General features: G+C 41.5%; 1 protein-coding gene across 2 annotated transcripts in view; it reads right to left on the reverse strand.

Moving 5' to 3' along the window:
• LOC128769411 (glypican-5-like) overlaps positions 1 to 15,927 on the reverse strand; it is a 122,670-nt gene that overhangs the window by 40,176 nt on the left and 66,567 nt on the right. The gene's annotated exons all lie outside the window — the stretch shown is intronic.

A 15,927-nucleotide genomic window follows, 5' to 3' on the forward strand; every position in this document is an offset into this window, starting at 1 on the left:
CAGGTCGGATCAGAGCCGACCCTTCTCACCCTGGTCTCACCCTGGTTGTTCCTCTTCCCTCTGGCAGGAGGCTACGGTCCATCCAGACCAGAACCTCCCATCACAGGAACTTCACTTCTTCAAAGGGGAAAAGAAAGAAGCATGTCGCAGGTTGGAATGAAGGTTGAGCAAATGAGGGTTTAGAGGGAAGCAGGATCCTTTATCTATCGAGTCTGTGCCTGACCTATTGCTACAGTAGCATGTGTCAAGAAACAGGGGGATTTCAGACCACGGACACAGTCTTATGCTCAGAAGTCCACTGTCTAGACCAGAACTCACATAGAGAGGTGAACCTGTGGGGGCTTTCAAACTATGGATTTTGATCCATTTGGCCACAATCGGATTCCCACTCTCCTTGCACTTAGGAGCAGAATGTGCAGAGTAGCTGGTTTGTGATCCACAAAGAAGCAAATCGGCAAGGCGACACTGTAGTCCAGAGCCCACCCCGTCCTGAACGCATCACAGGCTGAAAACCACCCTTCCAGTAGGCTCAAGTCTGGTTTGTGTTCACATCTTGCGAAACAGACTACGTCCTCAGACAGAATATGATTCGTGAAAACCGATAAAGCAGGTCGGTTTGATGAGTCAGAGGACTTGTGACCCCATTAAAATGAATGAAAACATTCACATTATTCATTTTCAAAAAGAGGAAACTCTGAGAAGCACAAAAAACTCTTCAAGCTTCCGTTCGTGACTTTGTATGACACATAACAGGAGTCAGAAAAAAGAAGCATTTCCTGAAAGAGTTCAATGACTGCCACGATTTTTTGAAATGTTACAGGAAAAAAAGATGTGAATCATGAATAACTTGTATGTATGAATGAAAGTGATCACAAAAAAGACACACACACACAAACATATATATATATATATATATATATATATATATATATATATATATATATATATATATATATATATATATATATATATATATATATATATATATATATATACAGTGGTACCTTGGTTTTTGAACGTCCCAGAATTCGAACAAATCAGAGTTCGAACAAAAATTTCGAGATTTTTTTGCTTCGGATGTCGACAGCTGACCCATGACGCGCTTTGTTATTGTGTATAACGCAGCCTCTGTATGCAGACGTGTCCCGTTAGCGACATTTACTGACTGTTTTTTCTTCATATTGAGGTGTAAAACCTTTCCTGTCTCCGCACTGGACCGTGGTAGAGTGTCACAGGGGAGGTGCTCGCTCTCCACACCTCCGAGGCTGGAGCGCTCACTCCAGGGTTTGATGTCCTGTTGTGGGCTGGAGCTGGGACAGGGATGAGGCGAGTCTGGGACAGAGCGCTACTTGGTTTATGACTTTGTCACAGCCAAACTGCACAGAAGCGCACATTCAGAGCTGGACACGCACCGGGCACCTCTTCACTTCTGGAGAGACGTCACTCACTCGGCAACCCCTCCCACATGCAGCGGCCACACACATAGAGGAACAGCGCACCTGCAGCAGACACTCTACATTCACTCCTACAAAAGACTATTTTAAGGCTTGGAACGCATTATTTCTTTTTCCATTCATTGTAATGGGAAAAATCGATTCAGATTTCGAACAAATCGCTTCTCGAACGGCCGTCTGGAATGGATTGTGGTCGAGAATCGAGGTACCACTGTATATATATTTTGCCAATTTCTGCCCAATAACAGAGCAGTTCAACAAACCACAGTTAAAGGGAAACACCGCAGCTGTTAGTGTTGCCTTTCAAATGCTTCAAAGTTGAACATTGTGACAAAATATCTTTGAACTGGTTTGGTTTTGGATTACCCCATGAAGTTTCAAGAATTAAATTATTTTTCTCAGTGACAAACCCCACTTTTCTATTGACTGCAGCAGTCATTTGTCTCATGTGGAAAAGCTTGGGGACATAGTTTGGGAAGTGCAATGGTTTGGACTCGTGGAGAGAATGGAGGGGGCTGATGAGAGACACCAAAAGACCAAGTACTTCTCTCCATTCTGTCTGCTCTTGGAGACGATGACAGCGATGAATTCAAGAGACCGCTCCCATTCTGCAGCCTTGCTCGTGGGCGGCCTTCCAGAGTCTTGATTGAAATGATTTACGCTTCTTTTTAAAATGGATATTGAGAGAAATGATGAGCCCTAATTCCTGATGGAGCTTCACGCTCAGCAGAGGAGCGGCGCTGCTGCTGACCCAGTGTCAGGCGGGCCAGTGTTTCTGGCTGCCTTCCTCCTCCAGCGTTGAGTAATTGTGTTATAACCGCAACAAATAAGCATGATCACTTGGCAAACCACAGCCCTTGTAATTGATCGGAAGTTTATTTTTTTTATTTATTTATTTTATGGTTGAAGCCATAAAAACTGTTTATGGAAATGGGCAACCGCACACACATTTGCTGAAATTGTACTCATCAACAAATGGGTGTTCCACCTTAAATACACAGCACATGATACTATACCAACTTAAAGGATGAGTTCAACTGTCTGACAATAACGTCATTGTTATTAAGTGCAGTACATTACTCGTAAACAAGTACAGCAAAATTGGAAGCCCCAGAAAAGTGAGGACTAAAGTTGCACTTTCTTCAGCGGTGGCTCTTTATGAAGGATGGAAGAACGTCCAGCATAAATCCATGAGTGCTGCATTAGAGCATCATGCAAGCCGTCATAAAGAATATGCGTGAAAGATCTTCGTGTGAGTCCATCACATATAGAGAGTCATAGATCGAACAGGAGCAATCATAAAAGTGCTGAAGCACAGCGGAGTGAAGCCACATCACCGTGGGCCCCTTGCTCCCTTGTCGTGCTGACACCACGCTTTTAGAAATCTATTGAAACAAGAATAAATGATCTACGGAAGAGGTTTAGGGTCAGTGAAGAAAAAAAAGGCTAAATTCTGAGTTTAATATCAGAATTCTGACTTAATGTTTTAAGTCAGAATTCTGACTTTAAAGTGAAAATTCTGACTTTTTTTCTCAGATATTAAAGTCAACATTCTGAGAAAAAAGTCAGAATTCTCACTTTAAAGTCAGAATTCTGAGAACAAAAAGTCTTTAAAGTCAGTATTCTGAGAAAAAAAGTCCAAATTCTCACCTTAATATCAGTAATCTGAGGAAAAAAAGTCAGAATTCTCACTTTAAAGTCAAAATTCAGAGAAAAAAAGTCAGAATGCTCACCTTAAAGTCAGTAATCTGAGGGAAAAAAAAGTCAGAATTCTCACTTTAAAGTCATAATTCTGAGAACAAAAAGTCTTTAAAGTCAGAATTATGAGGAAAAAAAGTCCGAATTCTCACTTTAAAGTCATAATTCAGAGAAAAAAAGTCAGAATGCTCACCTTAAAGTCAGTAATCTGAGGGAAAAAAAAGTCAGAATTCTCACTTTAAAGTCATAATTCGGAGAAAAAAAAGTCATAATTCTCACTTTAAAGTCATAATTCGGAGAAAAAAAAGTCTTTAAAGTCATAATTCGGAGAAAAAAGTCAGAATTCTCACTTTAAAGTCAGTAATCTGTGGAAAAAAAGTCAGAATTGTCACTTTAAAGTCATAATTCTGAGAAAAGAAAAGTCTTTAAAGTCATAATTCTGAGAAAAAAAATCAGAATTCTCACCTTGAAGTCAGTAATCTGAGGAAAAAAAAAGTCAGTATTCTCACTTTAAATTCTTAATTCTGAGGGAAAAAAAAGTCAGAATTCTCACTTTAAAGTAATAATTCTGAGAACAAAAAGTCTTTAAAGTCAGAATTATGAGGAAAAAAAGTCCGAATTCTCACTTTAAAGTCATAATTCTGAGAAAAAAAATCAGAATTCTCACCTTGAAGTCAGTAATCTGAGGAAAAAAAAAGTCAGTATTCTCACTTTAAATTCTTAATTCTGAGGGAAAAAAAAGTCAGAATTCTCACTTTAAAGTAATAATTCTGAGAACAAAAAGTCTTTAAAGTCATAATTCTGAGGAAAAAAAGTCAGAATTCTCACTTTAAAGTCATAATTCTGAGGGGAAAAAAGTCTTTAAAGTCATAATTCTGAGAAAAAAAAGTCAGTATTCTCACTTTATATTCTTAATTATGAGAAAAAAAAAGTCAGAATTCTCACTTTAAAGTCATAATTCTGAGAAAAAAAGTCAGAATTCTCACCTTAAAGTCAGTAATCTGAGGGAAAAAAAGTCAGAATTCTCACTTTAAAGTCAGAATTCTGAGGGGAAAAAAGGCAAAATTCTCACTTTAAAGTCATAATTCTGAGAAAAAAAAGTCTTTAAAGTCATAATTCTGAGAAAAAAAGTCAGAATTCTCACCTTAAAGTCAGTAATCTGAGTTAAAAAAAAGTCAGAATTCTCACTTTAAAGTCAGAAATCTGAGGAAAAAAAAGTCTGAATTCTCACTTAAAATCAGAATCAGATCTCACCTCCCATCACATGTTGTTGCCCTTTCTGTAAGTTCAAAATGACCATAAGCCCCAGGACATCCCAGAGCTACTGACCACCAATAAAGCTTTCTCCTGCAGATCCAGGATTTCGAGGCGTTCACGCTGTCCCCCCACCCCTTTGAGACGGACGTCAAATGGATGGATCAAAAAAGTTCCCAGAGCAACAGTTAAGAGTTGGCGAGGGTTTGAAGGAGGGAGCATGTGTCTCCAGGCTTGGCTGATGGCTACGGTGCGGAGATGAGCTCACCAGACACATATGTTGGGTTTGGCAGTCCATCAGGATGTTTTATCGTCGGCTGTTTGTTCGCCATCACATTCAGGGCTTCACTGCAGACTGATCCGGAATACATTGCTTTATTCATATCTGTACGGACATGGAGCAAAGGGGCTGTTGGAAGTCTGTTATCATTCAGACTCTTATGAATCTTCTGAATATTCAGGTAAAAGATGATGATCGGAATGAAGAGTGCGAGGAAGGTAAAAGGACAATTGCGGTTGTGTTACACGACATCATCCAAGGGGCGTTTAAGTACCAGTGAATACGACTAGAGCCTCCTCACTGTTGGATCTGCCCAGGCTACCTCACTCAGGCGGCACCCTGGCTAGCTGATGGAGTGGTCTCAACTGACCTCTCTCCGTCAGAAGGAGCAGAGCTCTTCCCCAACATACAGACTGCCTGTTCTTCCAGTCGTAACCCAAAGTTTGTGACCAAGAGTGAGAGTAGATGGTCAGATCTCCTTCGCCACAAAAGACCGATCCAGGTTCAGCAATCTGTCAGATGAGCACTGGCTCAATCCTTCACTCAAGAACAAAGCCGCAGCACAGTCAGCTACAAAACATTCCAGTTTGATATCCAATGTTTCGGTTTGGCACCACATAACCTGGAAGAAAGCAGTGAAGAGGTCCTGAAGGAACCAAACCAAAGACCCACTCCACCCTGACTGCAATGACTACTTTGGCCCATAAGGACTCCCAAGTCTGCAAGACACATTTAGCTTTTTAAAAACATCTTGATAGTTCATTCATCGGAATATTCACTTATATTCCATGAAAAATAAGTTCAAATTGGCATCTTCAGGACGACAAGTACCTGATAGTTTTGATGAGAACAGTGGTGCACTGAGACTCATTGGAGGAAAAAAAAAACCAACAGCCTTGGAAAATAGAGTTAAAATTATGTGTGAGTGTCAATTAAAAAAAAAAAAAAATATATAATAATTCAAGGTCTAAAATGAATCTATCGCAATTCATTGCATTGCTTGGATGTTTTGGTGACATCACATTGTACACTGTGAAGCCCCTGGAATTGTTCCTCTGTACAAAAAAAAAGTTTATAAGCAATAATAATCTGGGATATTTTTGGCTTGATACTTTTTGACAGTAGTAATTAATCTATTCAAGTCCCACCCTGAATTAAACTATGGCACATTTTGGTTGTTAAAGAGGTGACAATAAATGCCCCTTTCAGGAAATGTATATACAATAATAATAATAATGTAAACTATTTGTTGAGAACATGTCTTTTTTTTTTCTTAGAAGGAAATAAAGATGAGAAGCCAACACCAAACTGTCCATCTTCTGTGTCAGTTCAGAGTCACAGCGTTCCACATTCAACGCGACTGCAGCGTTGCAGACAATGTGATCCAGGCAAAACAACAGTCAAGTTTTTATTTCCTCAAAGCCTGAATATTGACCTTTGCATGTTGTTAGACACAGCCACGCTGCATTCCAACAGTTTATTCATGTGTCATGTCTGTGTCGCGCTCTTATAAAACATGATGTTTACTGTCTCTGGACAGTAATGTGGACATCGTGTTTATCCTTGAGACGGTCAGTAAGACGGGCAGCCATTGGATTTATTGAAAGTTTTACAAGGGACTTAGAGCCGTTCTTTGTTATTCAGCTTCAGATATTCAGCACATAACAATCCAGATACTTGTGTATACTAATAATTTGAACACATCACAAGTTTTATGCACCTTAAAAAACACAATATGGTGGCCATCAAAGCGGAGGGAGGGAGCGAGTGGATCTCTGTGGTGAGCGATCTTTATGAGCTTGGACATGTTGAAATAGTCAGAACAGGAGGTTTTGTTGGGAAAGGCCAGGCTGTTCTCACACGCAGCTCTGCCGTGTACCAACACCAAGTGCACCAAGAGGCGAGCGGTCAAAAGCCACTTTGCAAACATTTCATCACCAAGATTTATGCGCTGCTGCTGTCTCGCACACAATAAACACCAACGTGTGCGAGCAAATGTTGCTCAAGTCTCGCTAATGGAACGTCAACATGCCGCTTGGCTTGTGTACACTGAACTTCTGAGACGGCCTCTTGCGTGACACCATTATTTGTGAAAGAGACTCAATACACTATGACAGGTTTTTAAAAACCTGATGGCTTGCAATATGCCGTGGGTTATTACAGCAGAGGAGAGGTCATCTCCAGGCCTCGGGAGCCTGGTGTTCCTCTCCCGCCTTCATCTCCCCCTCTGTTCTCAGACGATCTGCACAAGAGGCCAAGCTCTTGCTGGCTTGTTTGATTCCCTGGCCACTGCCACGAGGCCTTCGCTATCAGGACTGACACACTTGTTACTCTCTTTGAGGAAAACACAAACAGCAATCCTGTGAAGGGTAAAGTCTCCACTGAGGTCACGCCGTCTGCTTCGGCTTACGCACTCTTTCTATAATTGAATGACCCAGATGAGTTGGTTTGCTGTGACTGAGGGATGCTCAGATGTTTCTGAGTCTGGATCACCTTCAAACAGCGAAATCCTCCAGGAAAAACACATCACATTTAACACCCACAATCCAGTTACAAACGCCCTGCGATGTAGTGTCATATTAGTGCCCATAATGCACTGCAGAAATCCTGGTTAAACAGGGCAGGTTTCAGAAAACCTATAAGATGTCAATCCAATGAGTCAGTTTTCATCAATACTAGTTTACTATCAGTATTTTTGATACCATTTTTCATTTGTTTTTTGGGTGTGAATCTGACAACCCCATGTACCGGTGCTTTCCTCTTCAGATGCAGAAGCTGTTTTGCACACCGGCTTGTCACAAAAAGAGAAGGTTTGGGCTCGACAAAAATGTTTCGCCCTGAAGTATTTCTCTGACTTATCAAAACTTGCTGTGGCTAGACGTTTCAAGCCTTTGGTTGAGGTCGTGTTGGTCGCAGGCTCCTCCCCTGACAGCTAAAGAGTGATATTCACGGTCGAACTACATGAGCAGTTTTAAATGCTAAACCTGTGGCTACTTATATACTATTGGCTGAAAGTCTTAGAACACAGGCGCCTATTTCGGCAATGGGTGGGCAATGATCTCCAGGCAACATGGTAGTTTCAACAGCAAGCAGGATGGGAAAGTGTGGGCCCCCTTGTCTTGAGGCTATGGACTAGTGTGTCTTGCTCTGGTGTAATGTAGTGGCGTGGTCAGCACTGCAGACTGCTGCTCTCTGTCCTGAAGGGTTCCACTCTGATCCCAGCTCGGGACACAATTGCTCTGTTGATGTGCCTCTGAGCAAGGCACTTGCCGTCCCACTTTTTCAGTACCCTCTTTGGCCAACTGGGGGCGCTATGCGTTGATTTGATATTGGCTAATTCACCTTTGGCAGTAGGATGGTAATTGACGGTCTTCTACTACATTCATCCTACTATTGATTCTTCACAATAGTGACCAGAGTGACTCAGTGCTATGAAGTGTTGTGCTGGGATTTATTCTTTTTTTTTTGGCTCTGAAAAACTCATTTAAGTTCTAAAACCCTCCGAAGCACGCAGTCAAAACAACCAATCCAAAAAGTTTTTTTCAGCAATTCAGTAGAAGTATCATCTGACTTACGACCGGGATCGGTTCCGACCAACCAGTTGTAAGTCGGATTGGACGTAAGTCGAATGCCATTCAAAATAGCTGACGCGAGGGTTATAGCTACTACTGTAGTGGTAGATGGCTGTGTGAGAGTGAGATGCTGGGATGCTGTGCTGCCGTAACTGTCGTACGCGATGCCAGGCTGCTACGTGCTGCGGTGCCAGACACTGAATAAAAAAAAATATACAATAATAATGTTTCCTGTATAGTAAATTATGCTTAAATTTGAAGTGTTACGGAATAACCCACCAGTCGGAACGGAGAGGCCATATTCATACTCGTATGTTGTTTCTCATCTCAAACGATTCCGAAATCCTATTTAAAAATAGGTTATGTCCCGAATTATGTTAACATCTTGCATGTTATGATATATTTTATTGTTCTTTATCAGTTATTATGACTTTTTACTGCTTTCTGCCTTTGTTATTCGAGCATAGAAAACAGCCAGACCACACACAATTGCAAGGAGTAGCAGTCGTTGGCCGTCCTGGACACTTAGCTCTCACTATGTCCCACTCATGCTCGCATCACTGCAGGCCAGATGTCACTTTAGCCGGGATCAGAGGTGTCTGAGCAGCAGATTTATATCCATCCACTCTTTACATGTTTTGTCTTGGACGTCACCTGAGGCCCGACACCTGCACGGAGATGCTCAAAACCCCGTGAAATATAGCTGTTTATGACCATGCTGGAATTACACACTGGGAGGTGGACCGTCCCACGGGACCAGTCAGCGACACGGACTACTTTAGCTGCAACCGTGATACGCTTGAAGATCCCGCTGGCTTGAATTACTCACAGCTATTACACGCCGCAATAAAGGTGTCACTGCCCTCATGAATGGAGCTTTTCATAGTCTGTTTATTCTGTTACAAATGTAATACCATCGGGTGCTTCTACACCTAGTTTAATGGATTACAACTTTCCTAATATTGCATCCCATAATACAGTGGTACCTCCGAATGTCCCGGACTTCAAAACAAATCGGAGTTTGAACAAAAAAACATGCGCGGGCCGATCAGCTGACCCACGACGCGCTTTGTTATTGTGTATAACGCAGCCTCTGTATGCAGACGTGTCCCGTTAGCTACATTTACTGACTGTTTTTTCTTCATATTGAGGTGTAAAACCTTTCCTGTCTCCACACTGGACCGTGGTAGAGTGTCACAGGGGAGGAGCTCGCTCTCCACACCTCCGAGGCTGGAGCGCTCACTCCAGGGTTTGATGTCCTGTTGTGGGCTGGAGCTGGGACAGGGATGAGGCGAGTCTGGGACAGAGCGTGACTTGGTTTATGACTTTGTCACAGCCAAACTGCACAGAAGCGCACATTCAGAGCTGGACACGCACCGGGCACCTCTTCACTTCTGGAGAGACCTCACTCACTCGGCAACCCCTCCCACATGCAGCGGCCACACACATAGAGGAACAGCGCACCTGCAGCAGACACTCTACATTCACTATATTTCTTTTTCTATTCATTCTAATGGGAAAAATCGATTCAGATTTCGAATAATTCGCTTCTGGAATGGATTGTGGTCGAGAACCGAGGTACCACTGTACATATGACCTAACGTGAGGCCGCGAAAAGACTCAGAGGAATGTATGAAAAAATGTCAACAGAAAAAAAAATAAAAAAAACTACTCTGCTGTTGCCTCAGTCTCTGCCCATTACTTTAAACAATACTTCAAGTCATTACTTTTCACTTCCCCGTTTCTTCTCCTAACTCCATCTCACCATCACCAAGACATAAATCACTATATCATCGGTGAACATCATCGTCCGTGGAGACTCCGCCCTAACCTCACCCATTTATCTAGCTCACATAAAGGTACTCATGATAAGTACACAGTACATACTTTTAAGCCGCCACATATGAGCAGTCTCAGATTTCGAAACAGTCACCTGCGAGGAGTTTTGCATCGCTCCGTTCCTGCTCAGGCCTCCAGGCAACAGTGACCTGAACTAACACCGAAAGTGAAGTGGGAGTTGTGTGTGTGTGTGTGTGTGTGTGATTGACGTCACATGCGCACACTTCTGTGTGGCTGTGATTACCTCGCTGCCAGGAGGTGTTTGATACACATCACTGACGATAACCTATCCGTCTTTTTCTAATTACGTCTTCAGGCGACTTTATGTCGACAATATCTAATTTTCCTCAGCGCCTGCCTGTTATTGGCCCACACGCAGACCTGAACGTTTCGCTTTCCTGTCACCCCGCTTTCATGAAATGGGACCAATGTGGCGACCGCACTGCCATGAATAAACACGTTGTACATCTCTGTTGGCAATATTATATATACAGAAAGTGTGACCCCCAGTTTAGAACACACCATGGAAGTAAGGGAAAGACTAACATGAGTCTACACTGCCCCCGTGTGGTGAGAGCGTCTTACTGCAGGACTATGAGGGCGTTGGAGGGGACTTAAATGACCTCATGACCCTGACCTCGTCTGTCACTTGACGTTTTAAATCAGTATATACTGTAGGCAATGCCAACTAAAAGTAATATCTAAAAAAATAGTTTGAGCGTTCATGGATTTTTGCTTCGCCAAAACATCAATATCATCACTCAAAGTCACTTCAAAGCCAACATGATTTTTTTTTTTTAGTTTTAGCTGTTGGCAGAGCACTCGCTGAATCCGTCTGATCCTGAACATATCAAAAGTTTGTTTTAGACAGTGTAACTCAGATGAAGCACCTTTCATTTGACGGAGCCCAGGAACCTTACTTTTATACTTTTACATCCAAATATAATATTCAGAAGGACGATATACCAATTTCTGACTCGGAACGTGGGCAGGAGAAATAACGTCTCCACTTGTGTGTGGTGGCATCATGTTCATGTTCACCGGCGGACTTCAGAAGCATTTCAGAGGACCACATGCAGTCAACTGTGGCACGACAGAAACCAAAGAAATGACGTTCAGATCATGTGTCAAGACACGCAGCATCATGTATGGAGCTCACGAGGGGACAAACAAATATGAGAAGTATCGTGTTTAGAGGTTCGGTAGCGTCTGGTGCTGCTTACATGGATTACCAGTGTAACTGGCTTGCGGTCGGGTTGGAGTCTATTCCCAGGGCCCCATTGTCTGGACGATCTGTCACTGGGTGTAACTTTCCCCCACAGCTCCTGCAGCACAGCAGACTCACTGCTGGCTGATTCAGCAGACCACACAGACTTATGGGAAGCAAACCGCCGTGCCCCTCAAGCAACAAGACTTTCTTTTCTTTTTTGTTTTTGACCGCACATGCAAACCCCAGAGAGACAGGCGACACTTCCTGGCAACTCAACACTAAACGCCACCATGCAGCGGCTGCACTCCAGGTTTATTTTCCACCCACGTTTAAGGGACAGAACATGTTTTTCTGATGTGATAATTTTAAACATAAAATTCATGTTCACTCAGAAAGACGACACTGTCATAAATTTCACATTTCATTCAGTATCGGGCATCGACGAGTCACTTCTCTAGTGACGTATATCAGCCAGTAAGTGGCAGCATTGCTCAAATAAAACAGCACTGCAGCTCAACCTCGACAGAAGAGAATGAAAAATAAATATACATAAAACCTCATTCTACTTAGCAAATAAGCAGGGTGGGATTCGATTAAAAAATACATCTAGTTAATTAGAAAATTTGTGATGAATTAATCTCAATTAATCGCAGTTTAATGGTATAAGAATATTTACCACAAGAAGCCACTTTTTTCCATTTGAATGAATGTGGTATATTACTGAATCAAATGATGGAGCCATACATACATTAAAACAACAAAATATTGTTTATTTTGCAATAGCACAATAAATCAGGATGGTGGCTATATTCAAGTTTTTATATCACCTTATTTAAACTAAAGCTCTTTTAATGTCTTGACAATATTTGTATAAGAATTTCAAGTCCACTCAGAGTAGTGGAAACTCTGGCCATTTGTGTAGTGAAAAACCTCCCTGAACAAAAGCAAACAGATGCTTTTGTTTGCTTTTGTTCAGGGATTCCTCCATGTTTGTTGTTGTTGTTATCATCCTAGCTGCCACGTGTCTTGTGCATCAGAGTGATCGGTGGAGCAGGAACTCCTGCACTGACAAAGGTTCCCTGTTGTCTGGAGAGCAAACTGTTAGATTAAGTTAAAATAAGACATCATATGTTTAGAAAAACAATCAAAGAATTTCATAAACATACCTTTTAAGTTACCTTTAATCAGACAAAATAATACATGTGTTGCCTTATTATTTTACATATTTTATTTAATTCGCCTCTTTCTTGCTGGACAATGCTCTAAAATATTTACAAAATATTTCAACAGATCATTTTCACGTAATATTTAAAAAAATATATTAAAATATTAATATAAAATATTGATAGTATCAATGTACTTTTTAGTTTCTCCAAGATAATTTGGCTAAAAAAAAAGGAAAACTAACAAAAAAAGTTTGCTTGTTTGTTTGCTTTTTGTATATTTGTTATTGTGTTGAACTCATCCAACGGAGCTTTTGCTGAGAAAGAAGACTGCGCCTCTTTGCAATAGCTGCTGCCCATGTGACCCAACAGTGCCACAGGGAAGTGGTGGTGATGGATGGATGGATGGATGGATGGATGGATTTTTTTTAAGAATGGAGGTGTTCGAATTTTTAGATTATTTTTAATAAAATATTATTTTAGTTAAACGGCTACAATGGAAAGTATTGATTAAAATGTAAAAATGTAAAAAAAATATTTATCTGATTAAAAAAAAGAAGATTATGATGAAAGTGATGATAACGGTTTCATTCGTGATTTGTTTCAAATGACAGTTTCGGCCACAAAAACTGAAACTTAGTCTGCAGTCAATGACGAGAAAATACCAACAAGAAAAAGGAAGTGACTTTTGTCTAAAAAAAAATCCATTTAAGTGAATCTCCATCAAAACACAAGTGAAATCAATAAAACACAGACTATACAGAATGAGACTAGAGGCATTTTATAAATACTTCTTTTCACAGTGCCATGCAAACACTGCCAACCGACAGAGAAGAATCCCAGAGATAAGAATCTCAACTTCCACAGCGCAGCACGCGGACATGCCGAGGAGGGCAGGGATAGCTGAGGTTAGAGGTCTGGGGGGGTGGAGGGGGAGCTGCTGAATGGAAAGCAGACAAGGGCAGGCAGGGGCAGAGTCAGGACGGTGGAGTATGCAGCGGAGGGCAGACGGGCGAAGCGAGCCGTGATCCTCTGGTGTGGTACCACCACCTGTTTGTCTGTCTGTCTGATCCAGCACGCAGTGGCATGATCTAGTGCTTAAGGGTGACAGCTAAGTGTAAACTAAAGCCAGTCGCGCGGGGCTCGGCATGGAGAAAGCCCCCCGCGTGCTTCTGCATACATGTCATGAAGGTGAACGTTCTGGCTGAGAGTTGGAGAGGGCGGAACGCAGACGGACACACAAGGCGGCGCAAGCCATGCCAATGTGGGGCTTTGTGCGTCGGCCAAATCACTTTTCCTCCTATTAAAACTTGCTAGCTTCCACTTTTTTTCCCAAATAAAGTTTTGCAGTGTCTCCATTCAACAGTCCGATGATTCTTTTTCTCTTTTTCCACTCATCCTCTTATTGGTTGTGCACCAACAAGTCACCTTGAAACATGCTTCCTACTATTTTAACAATAAGAAAACAGTGAAGGGACTGAGACACTTTCGGAGGAGTCCCACAAACCCAGCTCATGCGTTTCAGATTGCAGGTTTCCATGGTAGCGTAATGTTCAAACGTAAAACTCCATATCGGAGATGTGATTTATTTAGGAAAAACAACTGGAATGCTGACCATATTTAATGTTTTTACAAGCAAGATACACTGTATTTCCAATGTGGTGAAAGCATTTCTTGTTTTCCCATGACAATATTTGCTTTAAAAAAACAACGACAAAATCCAGAACTTTGGGGTTCGAGTCTTCTTCCAGTTTCAAAACAGAGTCAACGTTGTTCCAGACAATAGCAGCAGAAGTAAAGAAGCAATTACCAAAATAAAGTCCGGCAGCTGGTTGCCACGGCGAGGCCAAATGGCTTTGCTGGTCAGAATCCAGCCATAACTATCATTTTTGTCCTGATCGCACTTATTTGTCAAAACAGCCACAGATTGAAAAATTGGACGCATTGTCGGTGAAAGTTCCCAAACATTTACCTCAATGGTCCAATGTCCTCTCCACCCATTCCTCAATTCTCAAGGCTTCTATTGTGCAACGGTTTGGGGTTTCTGTGCAGGCAGGCATTTCTCTTGTGTTTTGGTGAGCGAAAGAATAAATAAATTGTTTTTTACTGATAACATTTTGCTCTATCAATCAGCGTGTGGATTTGTTTCGGGGAAATATTGTCCAAAGAAGGCTCCGCATGACCACGTGCAACCTCGGGTTTAGCAACAGGCTGGTTTCGGTGGCTTTGTAACAAGCTTTGCAATGCAAACCCAAGTATTTTCTTTTAGAGTCTGTGTATAGAAGCTAGAAGCTGATGAATGAAGGAGACAAATCGAACATTGTCAGGGAATCTTTTTCACCGGAAGACGCCGTGTGGTTGGTTTCTGGGGAGTGAGCTCGCAGCAGAGCTTCAGCATCCATGTACCGACTGCAGTCGACAGTTGGATATGAAGGACAGGCTCTGGAATGAGGTGATGTTGGAGAGCAGCAGATTCAAATGTTTCTTCACACATAAAACAAGCTCCAATTTGCTCCCTCAAATCTCAACAAACAAAACATATTGAATATCATGACGACAAGAACCAACATGTCTCAGTAAAGGTCAAGAAAAACAAATTTTCCCAAAACTATAAGTTTCAGTTTTCATTATTAAAACATTTTTTTAGTTCTAAACATAAACAGCTCTCCTGTTGTTCCTTTGCTCAGTCAAATCCACCCAGAGAATGGCTGCGTTCATAAGACATCGAGCCATTTATATGAGCCAGGAGGCTCCTACCGTACTGTCAGCACACAGTTCTAGAAGTTTAGATATGAAAGATGCTTCATTATTAAGTGTCATGCTTCAACCATCAGAAAGGATTATGACGCAGGTTCGCATAAAATATGATAAAAATCATGTGCAATATCACTACACTGTCGAAGCTTATTGACAAATGGTAATAGCAACCAAATGTTTTTTTCTGTTTAAACACATTTATAGTGAGAGAGAAAACTGACTGTGACATGCTAAATGTTTTTGCTATTTAATATGAAGTATGGATAAAGGAAGAAACAAGTGGCTGTTTGGTGGTCAAAAATAGGGTGATCACAGCCTCATGTCGGAGGCACAGTAGGAGCTGACTGGTCCGTACGAAGGGGAACGCTGTGAAATCACTGGCCTGAATGACGACAAGTGGTTAAGTCCCTTGGTTTTATTCGCACTACTTGAACTCAAAAGTAAACAACTTTATTTTTATAAAGCGGGGAGGACTGGTGACCTTTCCTGGGGAGGGGGTTGGAGGAGGGTCCGTTTGTTATGTAGCTTGGATAAAATTCAGCACCACAGAAATAAAATTTAAAATCATTTGGAAGTGAAATAAGATAAAATGTTGTTGCTGAACCTTATTTTAAATTGACATTTGCTCTCAGAATATAAACAATATCCATCATTCATTGACTTTTTTTTCCTTTCACTTTTTTTTTTTTGGAACCAGTCC

The sequence above is a fragment of the Synchiropus splendidus genome, chromosome 13 (genome assembly GCF_027744825.2).
Source record: "Synchiropus splendidus isolate RoL2022-P1 chromosome 13, RoL_Sspl_1.0, whole genome shotgun sequence".
NCBI lineage: Eukaryota > Metazoa > Chordata > Actinopteri > Syngnathiformes > Callionymidae > Synchiropus > Synchiropus splendidus.